Genomic DNA, 17,039 nt, shown 5'->3' with positions numbered 1-17,039 from the left:
CCCCCTCCCCTTTCTTCCTTTCTTCCTTCCCTACGACGCCACCGCTCGCCTCCACTCTCTCCCATATGCGTCTGTACAGCGCGGTCTGAGAAGCAGCTCCGTCAGGCGTCGGGGTTTTAACGCAAGCCCCCGACTTCTGGGCCCCTGATCTCATCGTGTTCTGGGCCACTGTATATAAGCACAATGACGGCTGCTCTGGGGAGTTGCGACCGCTTGGCGCCGTCGTCTGAGGCGACTGCGACCCGTCGCACTTATAAGTGAACAAGAACGAAGAAAGAGTTGCTCGCCCGAGGCTCGCCCAAGAATCCCGACGAGGCGCACAATGGCGGCCATTTTAAGGACCCTTGTTCCCTCCCGTTTTCCTTCTCCGTCGTCTGCGAGGTCCGGTCGAGCCGGCGGTCGGGTTTTCATGTCCTCTGAATCATCGGAGACGAGCCTGTGACCGAAAAAAAGAATCCTGAAAGCCAACCCCTCCCTCCCCTAGCTGCCCCCCCCCCCCCCCCCCCCCCCCCCACTTCCCGCCTCTTTTCACAAGTCTTGCCCGCTGTCGCCTTTCATCGTGTTCGCCCGTGCTTCGCACTGAAAGGAGGAAGAATGAATTGAGCCGCCGAGAATTATGTATTTATTTTCTTTATTCTCGAACAGTCCCGATGTCGGCTTGAGCGTTGAAGTGGCAGAGCGCGGCCTGAACAATTGTCAGCTCGTTTGCGAGATTCTTTCCTTATTCCCATTACTGGTTTCCCCGCTGCTGCCGTTTCGTATTCCCAGAGTTGCTCTTCTGATCTGTTTTGACGCTCTTATAACAAAACTGCCGTAGCAGCTGTTCTCTGTCGTACTTTAGTTTCTTCTTCTTCCTTCTTTCTCAGACACACAACCTTCAATATACCGTTACTGTGCACGCGACGAATTCTCAAAAACCAGTCGTCCTTTTTCTCCGCTGCTCCGAATGCGAGCCGCCCACTCCCTGGGTTTTTGGGTTTGTTGTAGTTGTTTTACAGAGAAATGGTCCTTCTATCTTTTATTTTTGTTAAAGTCGAATTCATATTGCAGACTCTTGCGGTTGTAAAAATCAGAAATGCAGCCTGCGCTTTATGCTTTGCCACACGCAATGAATTTTTTTTTCTTTCTCGCGCGGCACATTGCGTGCCGGCTTTGTGCTCTATGCCACAAGCTTTCTTGAAAAGAGAAAAAGAAAGACGCTTTCAGGCTGCATGAAAAAATGAAGTTCCTCAAGATCTGCCTTTCTCCTCCAGATCTCGCTAACGTTGATCGCCCCCTCCCGCTATGTTGTTTCTCTTTTGAAACTTGCCAGCATTGCTAAATCTCCCGCCTTTCAATAGATGGCGCCACAAGCCAGATTCCAGTGACTGAGTTGCGCGGGGTCGCGCAGTGGCATATGCTGGTTTCAAAACCGCAGGCGCTGGTTGTTTTAGCTTTATAGAGTGCGTTTTCCGGGTATTTAAAAGGTAAAAGGCAATATCATTGGTCTAGCAGTAAACTTACGTGCTACGCCTCAGCCTGGACTACTTGCAATCAACAATAATTAGCGAACAGATAGATATCAGACATTTCTTCGTGTGATAACTCGTGTTGGGATACAAGCTTGCACTCTGTAGGGAAAATATCTATTTCACACTGCAATGCAGACCAAATGTCGCAACTTCAGTTAATATCATTTTCGCTTCACCCATGATTAAGAACGCATCATCTGGATATAGAAACGCGGCACCCGCATGCGGAGGCCTTTTTATGAGCGCTAAAGCACGAGGCGCTCAAGCGCTCTGTTGTTCTTTCATTTATTATTTTTTCCTTCCGCAGCGGTCAGCGTCGTCTACCGAGTCCGCCGGAAACGTCTGCGTTCGCTCGGGCGACGCGCGTCGCTAGCGCGTGCCTCCTCTCTTTTTATTTTTCTCCTTTCTACCTTTCTCTCCCTCTCTCAGGACTCTCTCGCGAAAAAAGCGACTGCAGCGCCGCGGGAACTCCGCGCGGCTATGGCGCTGGCGGCAGACGGCGGGAGTCGCATTCGAACGCAGATGCGACTCGCGCGTTGCTGGCGGCGTCTGCGCCGGGGCTCTGGCGCGTAGCCGCGGCGCTGTTTCGCGTGCGTTTCAATCACTCACGGTTCTGTGGCTGCCGGTGTCTGATCGTTCGCCAACGGCTTCGTGGACGAAATTGCGTCACACACCGTACACAAGAGCGTGTGTGGATTCGTGCTGAGCTTGGTCGGTCGCACGTGCTTAGGCGCGTGTTTCTCCCTCTGTGTTGTTTACACTGCGGGATCAAGCGAGCTTGTTTTCTGACCCCGTTCGGCGCTCAAGAAACGCTGTTGTTTGCCGCACCTGTACGGAGGAGCTTCTTGATTGATTGTGGATAACCGTTTTTTGTCGTCCTCCCAGGAGGCTGGGCGCGGCGCCTGTGTTTGTGCAGTGATTCGCAGTGCGTGCCTGTGGGAGTGTGTCCCTGCTGTCAAGCGTGGTCGTTGTCGTCTGCTTCTGGGGGTTGTCAGTGCACGGCTGTCGTCTGCTTGCATCTGTCTGACCGTTGACGCCGGCGTGCCGGCTTTCGTCTGTTGTGGAATTTTGAAAGTGACGACGAAGGCCCGGCGCCGGTAGAAATGTACCACCGTTTTGGGAAGTGCTCCCTTCACACGCCGTTTCGTGTTCGCCTGAGGATTACGTTGCCAATCTCGACTATTCTGTCTCGGAACGACGCTGACTGAGGCCTTCGTTCATTGCTCATTGGTGAGTACCGCTATTAGTATTCTCTACAGTTATAGCCAGTGCCATTTTCTGTGGTTTCTTTAGAGAGTACAGCCCACTTTAAGAAAAAACATGGCATGGAAATCGCGGCATTGAAGCTACTTTCCCAATGTAGAAAGCGTTTTAGAAAAAAATGTCGGTGAGGATCTTGTTCGAGACCTCTTCCGAAAGCTCGGCACCAATCTCAGTAAACGTCAGTGCCGCTTATAACCATCACCCCCTTATAGTTCCAATCTCAGTGAACGTCAGTGCCGCTTATAACCATCATCCCCTTATAGTTCCAATCTCAGTGAACGTCAGTGCCGCTTATAGCCATGACCAGCTTATAGTTGCAGAGTAAAGTTGCATGCTGCATGTAATTTTGGCAATATGCAGGAGAACTAAGCGTACACTGGCCAATAATTAGAGGTTCAAGACGGCTACATACCCATGTGCTACACGATAGCAACTTCGAAATGCACGCATTCGCAGGCATTAAGTGCCTGCCAACTGTGTGTGAAATGTGAGCTTTTTTAGGAGCACTTCGTAGTCAACCAAGAGAAGATCGATATTTTATAGGTGTCTTATAAATGCGCTACATATATCTTTTGCAAATGAATTGTTGAGTGGTGCTCCCTGAGAATTAACCTTACTGCTTGTCAGTTGCCTTAGGAATGTAACGCCCATATTGAACTATTCATGCTTGTCAGTTGTTAACTGTATGAGGTATATACTGCGGCACGGTTAAATCTGAAAGGTCCAATATCCAGCAAATTATATTACAGTCCCAGAGTACAGCCGGGTAGGTTTGCCGTTGAATCAGTCTCAGAACACGTTTGAAGTTCGACACTAAATTGTAAATTATGAGTGAGGGGCACCGTAGTGGACGGATCCGGATTCATTTAGGCCCCCTTTGGTTCGTTATCGTGCGCTGACGTCACACAGCAGCGCCTCTTGTGTTTCACCTTCATCGAAACGTAGCCACCTTGGGCGGGACTAAATCCTGGTCCTACGGCTTAGCAGAGAAGCCCCTAACATTACACTGAGCCGTCGGAGCATCGACTCTTGAATGACGACGACGCGTTCCCGTTCATGTTGTACCCGAGTGTACGTAGGAGGCCCGTACAAGTGGATATTCGCTTTGTGTGACGTCAGTGTTGCATCAGAGCGTACTCGGGCGACTGCAAGCATGCTTCTCAAGGTCGTACAAGTGAACATTTGCTTCGTCTGGCGTCACGGCTGACGTAAGCGGTTTCTCTTTAAGCTCGAGGTACTTGTTCCTTTAGTGAGCTCAACGCACGAGTGAGAATGCACTCCGCTTCAGTTCGCCCCTGTCCCTTCTCGAATGCCTCCGTCGGCCCCACGCACTGTACGTGCAGAGGTCGGGTGAAAGGTCGAGCGTGCCACCGCGTAACGTGTCAACAATGCTCGAGCCGTTGCGTGACGTCATCACATTACTTGTCAGCAAGGGCTTCTTATCTCCGCTCTTTCGTCCATCCCAGACGATTGTCAAGAGGGCGTGTGCGATATAGGACTTCTCAGGCATCCCCGCGGGGAATTACCTCGAGAGCGCGACGAATGCCACCAGCCAAAGTGCCCAGCTGTTCTTAGCTGCGCAACGTCGTCTGTTCCCGCGCCTGTTTTGACGTCGCTCGCTCGTGACAGCGTCGTATATCACTCTTCGCTTCGGACGTCGTGCAACGGCATGCACGACAGATGGGCCTTCCGGCTGCTCTCGTTAGGTGCGTGCTAGCTACGAGACGGGTAACGATCGAGAGAATGGGTTGGCCCCGACTTCAGCCGATTTGGACGTCGTGTGCTTCTGAGCATATTGGTTCTTGTCTTCCACGTCATCTGGGATGGCTTTACTACTCGAGACAAAATGGTTTGCAATCAAAGGTTCGATCGCGCAGGCCATTCGCGTTACCTTAGGGCATCTTCATCGACTGCTTACCTGTGACGTACGTTGTTTGTTTGGTTTTTACTTTGACACCTGCCCGTTGCGAAAATCGTCTTTATGCTTGGAGTGCTCAGCGAGCGGGACACTTGCAGCTGCTTCCTGAGCGCTTCTTCGACGTGTTGCTGTACGTCATAAGAGCGGTTAACGATCGAAAGTACAGCTTGGCTGGCGAATGACATCCGTTCTATTGTGAGGCTTTTGCTGGCAAACCTATGAGCTCCGGCATTGAACACTTTGAGCGTTGTTTTTTTTTGGTGCACGGTGGCTGCTGTTTGGTCAGTGCTTGTTGAATGATTTCAGACCCGCGGCGAGATGTTTAACGGCTGGAGTACTAGCTTGTCCCGACAGTCCGAAGAACGACGACTTACAGCCACGGAGAAAAGCTCAGGAATGCAGGTTTGCAGAAAAAGAAAAATTTATTTCTGCGTTGCGTCGAATTCCAGTCAGGTGTTACTCGTTCCAGCGGATGGAGCATGCAGGTATACTGTCATGCTTCTTATAGTGTGAACTTGGGCCCTATATTCTGAAGATTGCTTTTGCTTTTTTTTTTTTTCATTTCTATTGAACCTCCGTCATTGGTCGCTGCTCCCGGCGACGAAGGGCGTGAGGATGCTAAGATTGATGTCACGCTGGCCGGGCAGGAACACGGCCAACGCGCCCAACGCCCATGCTGCACTGGCGGACCGGTGCCGACTAATGACGTGAGCATGACGTGTTTGACACGCCTGGCGAGCTTTATCGGCGCTGATCGCGTCTCAAGAAAGAAACTGGGAAATTGTTGTTCGACCAAGTAGCGAGCATGGTCCCCCTGATTAGGATGTACTGTATGCAGCGGCAGCAGCATTTCTGTGGCTATAGCGGCGGCGCCGGTAACAGGCCAACTGAGCCTGTGCTTGGTAGTTTGCTTAATTTCGTCATGATTGACGTCACGACCGAATAAAATGGAAACGTTACAAAATGTGACTCCTGGTTTACGTCAACGTTCAGAAATCTTTTATGCGACCGCATAGAAGCCTCGTCAGCTGCAGTGTCGCTGATTGGTCGGCGCGGTGTGTGAAGTCACGAGCCTACGTCACATGCCGCTGGGGTGGAGGCGAGCTAGGCGGCGGCTGGCAGCTGCGCCTGGGCGTCGCTGATTGGTTGAGGAGGAGTGACGTCACGCAAAGTGTGGCCCTGTGCAGGTGCGCGGCGGCAGACCCTGCTGGGCTTGGATATGTGCGGTGTTACGACCCATCTTGAGACCTGAGATGAAAAGGAGGGAGATTCAACGTAGCGGCAATTTTGACGGGTCGTTTGACTTCAACTTGACCCCACGATGACCTCACGAAAAAGGGTGGCTTTCTGGGAAGTGGCCGACGAGGCTCTTCCCACACTCGGCTCGGCGAAAACGACCTCCCTTCGAGAAGCAACCGACGACAGGAGAAGAAAGGGTGTCCCTCGTCTTGAAAAAAAAAACCCGGAACGAATCAGAGGAAGCCTGCGCAGCTGCGGCTATGACGTCAACACGACACAATGCTATAGGAATGCGGAATGCGGACTGCGGACTTAGGAATGCGGACTCGCCAGTTCCCACGTGCGGGCTCTAAGCAGGTGTCTCAGTTGGCAGTGACGTGTGGTGCCGATCTTTTGTTCCACGATGAGTTACCGCCTAGTGAGGAGGCTCAACAGGTCTTCGATGGTGGTGCTGGTGCCGATCTTTTGTGTCGCGATGGAATGTCGCCTGGTGAAAGGGCGGAGCCTTGGGCTATATAACCTGCGACCAAAGTGGGCACGAACGCTCTGGACCTTCGGTAATAGGTCCATCCAGTGGCTCTGAGCCTTGGTTAACAGGCTCATCCAGACGCTCGACGCTATGAACTCTTAACTGTTGGTTCCTTGTTCTGTTTTTGTAAATAAGTGTCTTGGTTTCTTGCCATTAAATCTGCTTGTTTTTGTAATCTCTAACCAACTGCGAAGATTCAGACGTTCCTCATCCCAGCCACGCTACCTCGAGACGCAACAACTGGTGAACAGCGGTGGGATCTGCTACTTTGCGTCGCAACAGCGGCGACTAGTCCCTGTGATATCGCAGTGGCAGATGTAACGGAAAAGAGGGTCCCCCAAGTTTTTTTCCTTCGGCTTTTTCCGCCCAACCAGCGTCTACGCATTGTGTGTACGCGTAGGCATAAGAATTAGTAGTTTTTGAGGAAATGAAATGGCGCAGTAACTGTCGCACTTCTCGGTAGACACCTCAACCACACCGTAAGGGAAGGGGGAGGGTGGAGTGAACGATGGAATAAATAAAGAGGTACCTTAGTGGAGAGCAAAATGGCATTCTTCCGGGCTAGTGGGTGCGATTCCATTGGAGAGCTCAGGAGTAATTTCGACCATCTTGGGATCTTTAACATGCACTGACGTCGCACAGCACACGGCTGCTATTTTCGCTTCGCCTCCATCGAAACGCGGGGGCTGGGTTCGAGCCCGGGTCCTGCAGGCATAATACTCTTCTTCATATGCCGTTCAGCGTTGTTGTACAGAAATATTTCCTCCAGCCGTGTTTCAGTTCGGGCTTACTTTTTACACCACGAATTTAGAAAAAAAAAAAGGGCCCGGTCATTTTACTCCAGCGTTAGATGCGAAGTCTGTGTACATAAGAAGTCGCTATTGTCGGATACAACTTAAAGGTGCAGTGAAGAGGAATCTGAACTCGTCTTTTTGCTGCGGGAACTCAATCTACACGTTCTGAACATTCTTAGAAACTTCGATTTATTGCCCTGTGTGGCCGATTTCCCTAATTAAATCGAATTAATGCCCGGCTCCCGCCTTTTTTTTTTTTTTAATTCTGCCTCGTACGGTGGGCGGAGTCGCCCAACGCGGGGAGTGCCTTTCAGCTAGCTCCGTGGAGGCTTTGCTTTCGCTTCATTTTGTTTTTTAGGTTTCCGTGAATAAATAGTTTCATTTGCAGATAATATAGCCGCAAAATAAGCCCGCAGAAATAAAAATACGCGCGGACTATTTGCTCATACGGACTACTACGCATTACTCCGCCGATGGCAGAGCGGCAAGCCGCCACGGGACTGGGTGAAAGGCACTCCCCGCGTTGGTCGACTCCGCCCACCGTGCGAGGCAGAATTAAAAAAAAAAAAGGCGGGAGCCGGGCGTTAATTTGATTTAATTGCGGAAATCGGCCACACTGGGCAATAAATCATAGTTTCTAAGAATGCTCGGAACGTGTAGATTGAGTTCCCGCAGCAAAAAGACGAGTTCAGATCTCGGGCGATTCTCATGACCCTGCTAGTGTGACGAAGCAGGGTGGGGTAGATGAAAGGGGATGCATAGTACCGTGTCTTCATGGTCGGGGATAGACTGCTCTCTCGATTGTGGCGCCGCTCCCTGCATTGACACGCGCTAGCAGGATCACGAGAATCGCCTAACGCCATTGGCTGCAAGGGGGTCCTATGACGGGGAAAAGCCGCTGTGTTTTTTAGTTGTATCCGAGTATAACCATCTGCGCGTTGCGTCATGGCCCATCTCATTAAGGTTTGCTTAGAAAACTTCAGCGGGTAGGTGGTAGCCGTGAAGCTCCGATGCATCGTTATCCGCATGTGCGGATGCGAGCTAAAGCTGCAGACTATCGGTTACGGTCCCCTATGTCTTTCGGGTCCTCTCAACAGCATCACTTGATCGTTGCTGGCAGCTGAATAGGGACAAGCGTAATTCGGTAAGTCGGAACATCCAGGTTCATTTTAGGAATTGTGAAGTGCGGGGTTTAACGTCGCGATGCGACGCATTGACTAAATGGGACACCATAGTCCGAAGATGGTGGTGGTGGTAAGCATTTATCTTCTATTAAATTGTTACTGAGAGGTGATTGGAGCCGGGCCCTATTGGTCCTTTCCCCTCACAATACTGGGTGGAGCCCCTATTCCGGGGCCCCATTGGTAAGCAACTCCGCCCGCGTCCGTTGAACCAAGGCCTTTTTGGGTCTTGGGGTCTTGGCAGCCGAGCAGAGCCACCTCCCAGTCCTCTCTTGTAAGGTTATGGGGGGGGGGGGGGGGGGGGGGGGGGATAGATGTAGACGACCTGGGGATCACATCGCACAGCACACGGCCGCCTTTGCGTTCCGCCCCCCATCGAAACGCGACCGCTGCGGCTGGGATTGGTCCCGGATGCCCAGGCTCAGGTTCAATTGAGGTTGTGGACCGTCTTTTGTGCGCTTACATATCATGTGAGTACTCAACCGCAACTACTAAGTTTATTGACTCGTTGAATAAATTATCACACAAACGCCGTGTAGGGTCCACGGGGGCCTCTTCACTAACTTCAACGACAGTGGCTCCACGACCTACTAACTAGCTCTTTAAATTAATTTGCCGCGGGGAGTGTCCGACATCGCGAAACAATCCCTTTAAGAGCACTAATGACGAACATGCGAAAGCTAATCGCTTGCGTGGTCGTTCGATTATAGCCGCTTCCTGGAAGGAAGGGCCAGTATGTTCAAACAAAGAGTTCCTGTACAGGCAGCAGTGACTGTCTGTCCTTCCCTCCCTTACTCCCTCCCTGTTATTATCGAGTGTTTGTTCCTCTACGCTTGCACCGCTCATGAATCAGCCCCCTTTTTTTTTCTTTCTTTCTCGCATGCCTATTAGAAACCCGCTCGTCGGGAACGCCCGTGTCGGACTTTCCCACTTTCCTGTCCGGCTGGACCGACGTGTCGCCGTAGCCTCCGCTTACTGCGGAGTCGCCTATTCACACGGATGCTGACCGAGCGGTGGACACTTTCTCACGGTGCGCGCCCTCGGGCTGTACGCATGCGTGCGCTGGTGTACGCCGCGTATACTACGGGGCGTCATCGCGCGTGGTCGATCGCCGAGTCGATAAGAAGACGGGTTACGCGTACCGCGGTTGCGGAGAATGAACGGAGGAGGAAAGAGAGATGAAAAAAAAAAAGTCCGAATACAGAAAGACAAAAAAGGCTAATCTTTGCTTCGCGTCGTTAATGAGCCTTTTTTGTCTAATCCGTCTGGCGTGAATGATAACTTAAGAGACCCGGAAAAGAGGGACGGAATGACAGACGAGGAAAAAAACAACAACGATTAAACGAAGAATATGCAAAGCATATTCGAAGCTGTTTTCTTTCTTGTTTTATATTAAACGTGAGCAGACAGTTTGTACCGTTATGCGGGATCTTGTAGCGCTGGTGCGTATGAAAAAGCAAAAGTCAACGCGACCGAAGTCGGATACCACTCAAGAACGAAGCGGCTTTTCCCAGTCAGAGGACCTCCTTCCAGCCAATGGCGTCGGCCGATTCTCGTCGCCCTGCTAGCGTTACAATATACAAAGCGGTGTGGCAATGCATGGAGCGGTGTGACAATACAGGGAGTGGTACGACAATCCAGGGAGGGAATCCTCGGCCATAGAGCGAAGGGGCTATCCCCTTTCATCTGCCACTACCCTGCATTGTCACACTAGCAGGGTGGCAAGAATCGGCCGACGCCATTGGCTGGAAGGTGGTTTTTTGGCGCGGGAAAGCCGCTTCGTTGTTGAGTTGTATCCGACTAAATAAGGCTATTAGACACGCAGCATGGTCGCGAAAAGGAAAAGGCAAGAGATGACAAAAATTAAGAACATAGAAATATAAGCACGCAGCAACGTCCGTATGGCAATTTCATTGCACTGATCGTTGGCTTCTCCGAGTGGTCGGAAATCACCGAGGATTGCGGAAACAGGTGCGAATGGGATTACGCTAAATGGTGATTTGCCTTCTTTCTTTTGTGGCTGTGTGTGTGTATAATACACAGGAACTGATATGAAAGCAGACACGGGGCAGGGGGCGACATGCCCCCGTCTAAAATGCGCAGAATTTGTTAAGCGAAGCCGCGTTGTGCCCAATTTTTGGTGCAAAAAAAATAAAAAGGGCAAGGAATGGACGGTGCCGATGAGACCCCGACTGCCCCCTCCAAGAACTGCCCGTAAACTCGCCGCTGATAATAGACCAGCAAAGCAAGCAGAGACTGAGGTCAGCTTGCTCTGCGCGCCTCGCCGTAAGGAGCACTTCCTTCTTCCTGCGCTACACCCAAGGTCTGCGTTCAGTTTGAGCGGCTTTCTGTCTCTCTGATCCCCGCGCATCAAGCGTTCATCGGAATGGCCGTGCGGAAGGCGGCAGATAAAAGAGAATAACCATTCCACAAACAATCATCCTTGCGAGGCCCCGAAGATTTCATGCCTTATACTTTAAAGCACCTCGCGTTTGCCTGCATCCTTAATCATTATTTTTGTTTCGTCGCTCAATTATTTTGTTTTTTCTTAAACCCAGCTCCATTGGTGTGCTCGGCCCCAAAAAAGCGTATGATGGAACACCCCGACGGCCCGCTTGCGCGAAAACCCCTCGACGCTTACGAGAATCAGTGAAGAAAGAAAAAGAGGGGGGGAGGGGGTGGGGTGCTTAAGCACTGTTTCTCGGCCGCAGTCCTCGCCGCGCGATGTGTTATATAGCTGTAGGCGCTCGATCGCAAAAGGAATGATCGTCTCCGACATCCTTCCCCCCATCCCTCTTCTCCAAATCTTGCGCAATTTGCGCCTTTTCCGCCTCTTCACCCAGTTACTTCATTCCCCTCCATTCTTCCGCCGCTGCGACAACGACGGGTCTTCTTGCTCGCTTCCTTCTTGGTTCCTCGCTTCGCCCCAACCTGGAGGAAGAAGCCGGTTAAAGAAAACAAAAAGAAAAAGAAAAGGGGGGGGGAGCATTGAGGTGCGACGTACGCTTTATGTACAGAGAGAGCGCGGCGGGAGGCGCCCAGGAATTAGGGGGGGGGGGGGGGGTGGAGTGGGGGAGGCGGCGATGAGAAGATAAAAGAGAATAAAATGCTCGACACGCGACCGCGAGAGGGGGAAGGAGGGGTGGTAGGAGGAAGGGGGATGAGAAGCGGGAGGGTTCAGAATAGAGAGCAAACGAGCGTTTCGTTCGCAGCTGTGGCTGCGGCGGCGGCGCCAAATGTCGGCCAAGAGAGTGCGACGTACCCGCGCGGAATTTCTTGACATCTCGCGCGCTCGCTCGCTGGCTGCGCCAGCGGACGTAGCGCCGGCCTGTGTGTGCGCGTTCGTGTGTCGCCCCGCAGTGATGATGACGGCCTTATTCTTTCGCCGCCGCGACCTCGAGTGTGTATGTGTGTGCGTGCCGTCGCCCCGAGGTATTCTCGAAGGGGGGCTTATTTTTGTATTCGTGCGTGCTTCCTTTTTATTTACTTATTTTATTTCTTGCAGCTTCGTTGTTCGTTTTATATGTTGCTTGGAATCCCCCCCCCCCCCCCCCCCCCGTTTCCTGCTCACAGCACCGGTGGGAGGCGGAGCTAGGCTCAGCCGTCTCGCCGTGGTAGAACAATACTCTGTCTCACAAGTAGTTGGCCGTGCTAGGAATGCTATAACGGCCGCTAAAACCAGTCGGGAGTTTGATTGTGCATGTGCAGTGCACCCCAATGGCGATGTGTTCGTCCTGTAGATGTACGAAGCAGCCTGATCCAGTAAGCTTATTAATCATCCTCATCCTCCTTATCAGACCAACTAAGTTTACTGCGGGTCGAAAGCCTCCTCTCTCACTGAAGTCCAATCAGACCTGTTCCGCGCCAGCATTGGCCACCCTATCCCTCGCCCTATCATATCTGCCTATTTGACTCCCTGCCGCCCCATGCTTCGTGTGCCTTCCCTTACCCTGCACTCTAAACACCAATGCGCCTATATGGGAGTAAAAGGGAGTAAGTTGTCCTCTATCGGCCTCCCTTGCATAAGAGGGAGTGCGCTAGGGGACAACTTACTCCCTTTTTACTCCTGTCTGTTAGAGTGATAAGGGACCATTCGTTATCTCTCCTCCCCGTTGCATGCGTTGCCCATGTCCACTTCCGCTTCTTGATTTCGACTAGGGTATCAATAACTCGTGCTTGTTCCCTGGTCAGCCTTGCAGCCGATATTTGAATGCTACCGACCATAATTTGCCTTTCCCTATAGCTCGCTGCGTTATCTCACATTTAATTTCAGGTTTCGTTAGCCTCCGACGCCTTGCCGTGCCTCATGCACGTTAGTGCCATCGGAACAGGATCTGGAGGCCCTGGTGCAGTACTCTGCCAACCACCTCTCATATGAATGCACCCTTTAAGCTTGTTAATAAGAAGCAGTTATCCATTCTGCGTTTGCCCGAAGAAGTGAGCGCTAAAGAGCGGGGAATACGAAGTTCCTAGTCGGTGTAATTGTTTTTCCCCGCGCGCATTCTCCAAAGTCCGGGGATGGCTCGCGCATCTTACGCTCGAGGCGCCAATACATTCTGCGAACGGTGTAGAGCAGGGCTGGTGACGTAAGCACTCGGTGTGGGGGCTGAAGTATGTGCAGGTGTGTTCAGAGACGCCTTAATTATTACGCTGCGAAAGGGCCATCGAAAAGAAAAAAAAAACGGCTTCCTCCTTTAGCTCGGCTAAGGGCGTTCGAAATGCTTGGCATTTACAGAGGACTGCTGCCATATGAGAAGGAAACTGTAGTGTTAGCTGCTGTGACCACGTATAGAGAGTACATTTATTCCGATGTTGGCTTCGGTGACTCAGTCGTCGTTTTCAGTCTCGCAGTTGTTAGTTTCACTGAGGAACTGTCCCGATCGATGATGGAGTAGGTGAAACGGAAGATAGAACGGACTACGCTACCATATTCGTTCCTATAACAAAGCCCACTTACTATATGTTTATTATGTCTTCTTCTTCCAGGCCTACTTTGATTTATATCTAAGCTGCGTCAGACGCTAACATGAAAGTACTAAGGACCGATCCTGAACCCTAATTTCCTCTTACGCACCTTTTGCCGCCCCAGCCCACGTCAGAGCTTTCTCCTAAGCTGCACGGTTTTCTTGCGAGACAGTCTGTGGCTCACGAAGAGAGTGCGAGGGGGGGGGGGGGGGGGGGGGGATTAGAACGTTTGTGGCCTGATAGCGGCAGGGAGCGGGAGGGGGGGTTGAGGGAAGCACTTAGAAGGTCTATACCGTCCCGGCTTCGCCGAGGCGATGCGATGCCCGCGGGGACACACACGCGTGTACACGAAGCCGACGAAACTCTCCCGAGGGGCTCGCTCGCCAGCTGTATACCTGCTAGAGTCACTCTTTGTCGTATGTGTCACCCTACATTTCGCTCGTATATCTGCGATATACACTTGCGTATACTAGGCGCCGTGAGCTGCGTGAACCGGTGTTGCGCGAATTCCCCCCCCCCCCCCCCCCCCCCCCCCCCCCCTTCTTTTCTTTCCTCTGTTTCTCTCTCGCTGTACGGAGTTGTGATGATCGATTCCGTGGAATGAACCTGCCTTCGTATACTAGCTTCGGAGTAAATTGAAAAGAAACACCTGCCCCGGGGGGCTGTGTGCCTCATTATGCGCAGCGGGTGTAGCTTATACTTGGCAAGATGGGCGTGAGCCAGTGTGGAGGAACTGTTTCAAGCCGCGGTTGTAGCGAAGGGGAAAACGTGAGTAGAAGAGACTCCTTGAAGTTATCGCTGTAGCCCGCAAACTCCAAGGAAATCTGGCAGAATGGGTTTTATTGGTGCGTTTTATTTTTGCCGCACACATAGCTCTGGTTCGGACGCTTAACTTTCTTTTCTTTTTTCGGTACAAGTTGTTTAGGTATGGCTCAACTCGTAGCCGTTTAATATTATATAAAAAAAAAAAGCGTACAGTCGCGGAGAGAATCATATGGACCCATGTCGGCCGTCAAACTCTTGTGACGCGTTATCCGGCAAAATATATGGGGGTAGTAAGTGTATACACACTTACGGAAATGAATGAATGAAACTTTTATTGGCACAGAGGAAGGCTTGTGGCCACGGTTGGGGGATGGGAAACAATTAGACGAAGGAATAGTTCATGTCGTAGGGCTACAAATTGTTATAGGTATGAGGGGGATTCGAAGAAAATTGGCGACAGCCCCAACACAGGTGAAGCTCACTGCATACAAATCCCTGGTTAGACCGATTTTGGAGTATGCGTCATGCATATGGGACCCCTACACCGAAACAAATATAGATAAGTTGGAAAAGGTACAGAGAATGGCCGTCCGTTTTATTTGCAACCGCTACAGACGAACAGATAGCGTAACACAGATGATTAATCTCTTGGATCTTCAGACCCTCCAATCCAGACGCACAGAATACAGGCTTAAGTTCTTGTACCTCCTGTACAATAATAAGACAAAAATAAACAAGACTCTCTACCTTACCCCTGCACCTCGAGCTAACACACGGTTTAACCACGGGAAAATCTTAAAAGAATACCAGGCTTACATCGATTCATTTAAATATTCCTATTTTCCTACGACTGTGTCCGACTGGAATAAGCTGCCTCAGAATGTTGTTGATTCTCCTGACGAAGTGGAATTCATTGCTGCTTTGAAAAGTTTGAATGTATGACTTTTTTCTTTGACTTCATTTTGTATTTTTGGTATTATTCATGTGTTTCCCACTCCTGCTTGGACTCCAGAAGGAGTCTGCAGTATTCCTAAATAAAAAATAAAAGCCGGGTGAGAAGCCCCGCTTCACACTGCTCGTATATAAGACCACCATAGGCAGCAAGGTATTAATGCTGTGGAGGCCGAAAGAAAGCAGTTGACTAAAGGCATTGGCGCCTGTGGGAATGGCATGTGTTGACTGCCTATAGGAAATAGCTCTTGCACGCAGAAGTATGCGCACAGTCTGTAACACTTGTGCGTAGACGTCAATCCTGCAGGTCAGCTAGCGCTCTGTGTTGTTCCGCCTTCGCTAAATTTGTCACTCACTGTTCGTTATTCTTCGTTTCTTTTTTCTTGTACACTGTTCGCTCTCTCTTTTATAAATTATACTCTTAGCGAGAGTAGCATAATTACGAAATGATATTTTAAAAGCCTTTGGACTCCTGTATGGAACGGAACGTCAGGAATAGGTCCTTAGCGGCCTATGTTTTCTTTTTTTTTTTTTTCTGCCGTCAGCATTGTATACGAGGGGTGTTAGCGTCAGAACACCCGGGTATAGGCCGTCCACTCTATACCGAGCTGCTGGAGTTCCGGAGGCTTTGCAACATAGGTATATGTTAGGGCAAACACGCGTGCGAGCTCACAAACACACGCTGTTGCAAAATCGCTGCGGTGTGGCTGGTATGAATGCATTAAGCCGTCGGCTAACCGGTCTTTGCAGTCATGACAAGAGGACCGTTCAAGTAGCGGACCGTTCACAGTTTCGACAGCTGTGCCTATAGCCGTGGTTACATCACCTGTCCCGAAGTAACTCCACCCGTGCCGCCTACACCGCGGCGCGCAGTGGACTTCATGCAGGCCGTAAACTGCGCGCTGGAACGCTCCAGGGTCTGGACAATATATATATAACTATCATATTTCAATAGTAGCGCCGCTGTTGTTTCGTTATCGGCTCGAGTGATGCCATGCTTTCTCTATTTCACGACGGGCCATTCAGCGCGGCGTACTAGAGTATTCCCACCAAAACACTGTATACTTTGCGACGTTACTTTTCCGCATTAATTGTTTTGCTGACTTTTCCATCGGTGCGCCCTGCCTTTGATAGCAAAGCCGCTTAACGACAATGCTCGCGGTAGCTACCAGCCCTTCGATCAGGGTCTGCAAGCGAGTAGAAGGGCGGAAAAGAAGAGTACAGGAAAGAGAAGAGAACTCTTACAAATTACAGGCCTCAGTTAGCGTTTGAAAACGTAGCGGACCGGTTTTTAAATGCAGCCAGGCCAATACAAGCGAAGCTCGAATTTCGCCGCTCCCGAATTTTACCGAACATGGAGGAAAACGTGTCTCTAGGTTCACCCATTTTGAGGCAAGCTTACACCGCCGCCTTCCTTTTCTTATCTCCGGTTTCGCATCGATGGACAGAAGAGCGGAGGGCGCGTGTGTGCCCCAAAACTTCGTTCCGCCTCCGAGGAAGCGACGGGGTAATTTTCATTACGGCGTGTGTCGTAGTGTTGTTATATTGTGACACACACGCGCTCACACACAGGCAACGGTAAACACAAAACGGACACTGCTCTCCGGGTCGTTAAACCCGCCAAGCGGCGCGCGGTTAATTATTTCGCCTCTTTTGTGCCCTTCCCACTCGTCCTCGAGGAGCGGAGGAGGTGGGGGGGAAGGGGGGGGGGGGGGGGAGAAGAAGAGCACGACGAAACCCGCGCGTGAACAGCGACGCCGGCCCGCCAGGAATGCACGTCGCGATCGTGACCGCGATGGGAACGAGCCCGTGTCGCGACCGGGGCCGTCGCTGCCTCGACCGAACTAACAAATATAAACACGCTCTAGCCACGCGACATTTCAGAGCCCCGACCGCACGCGGTGTTCTTACAACGGCGAAACC

The 17,039-nt window shown here is 51.3% G+C and overlaps 1 protein-coding gene across 1 annotated transcript in view; it reads left to right on the top strand.

Annotated features, from left to right (window-relative positions):
* The first annotated feature begins 2,014 nt into the window (after positions 1-2,014).
* LOC149364585 (uncharacterized) overlaps positions 2,015-17,039 on the top strand; it is a 283,458-nt gene continuing 268,433 nt past the window's right edge. Inside the window, exon 1 of the mRNA XM_089574536.1 lies at positions 2,015-2,741. The gene's annotated coding sequence lies outside the window, so the exon portion shown is untranslated. The remainder of the gene's footprint in view (positions 2,742-17,039) is intronic.

The sequence above is a fragment of the Amblyomma mixtum genome, chromosome 2, assembly GCF_055824585.1.
Source record: "Amblyomma mixtum isolate Tamu chromosome 2, ASM5582458v1, whole genome shotgun sequence".
In the NCBI taxonomy this organism is placed as follows: domain Eukaryota; kingdom Metazoa; phylum Arthropoda; class Arachnida; order Ixodida; family Ixodidae; genus Amblyomma; species Amblyomma mixtum.
The sequence above is the reverse complement of the archived record's forward strand: the minus strand, read 5'-3'. Positions and strand labels throughout refer to the sequence as shown.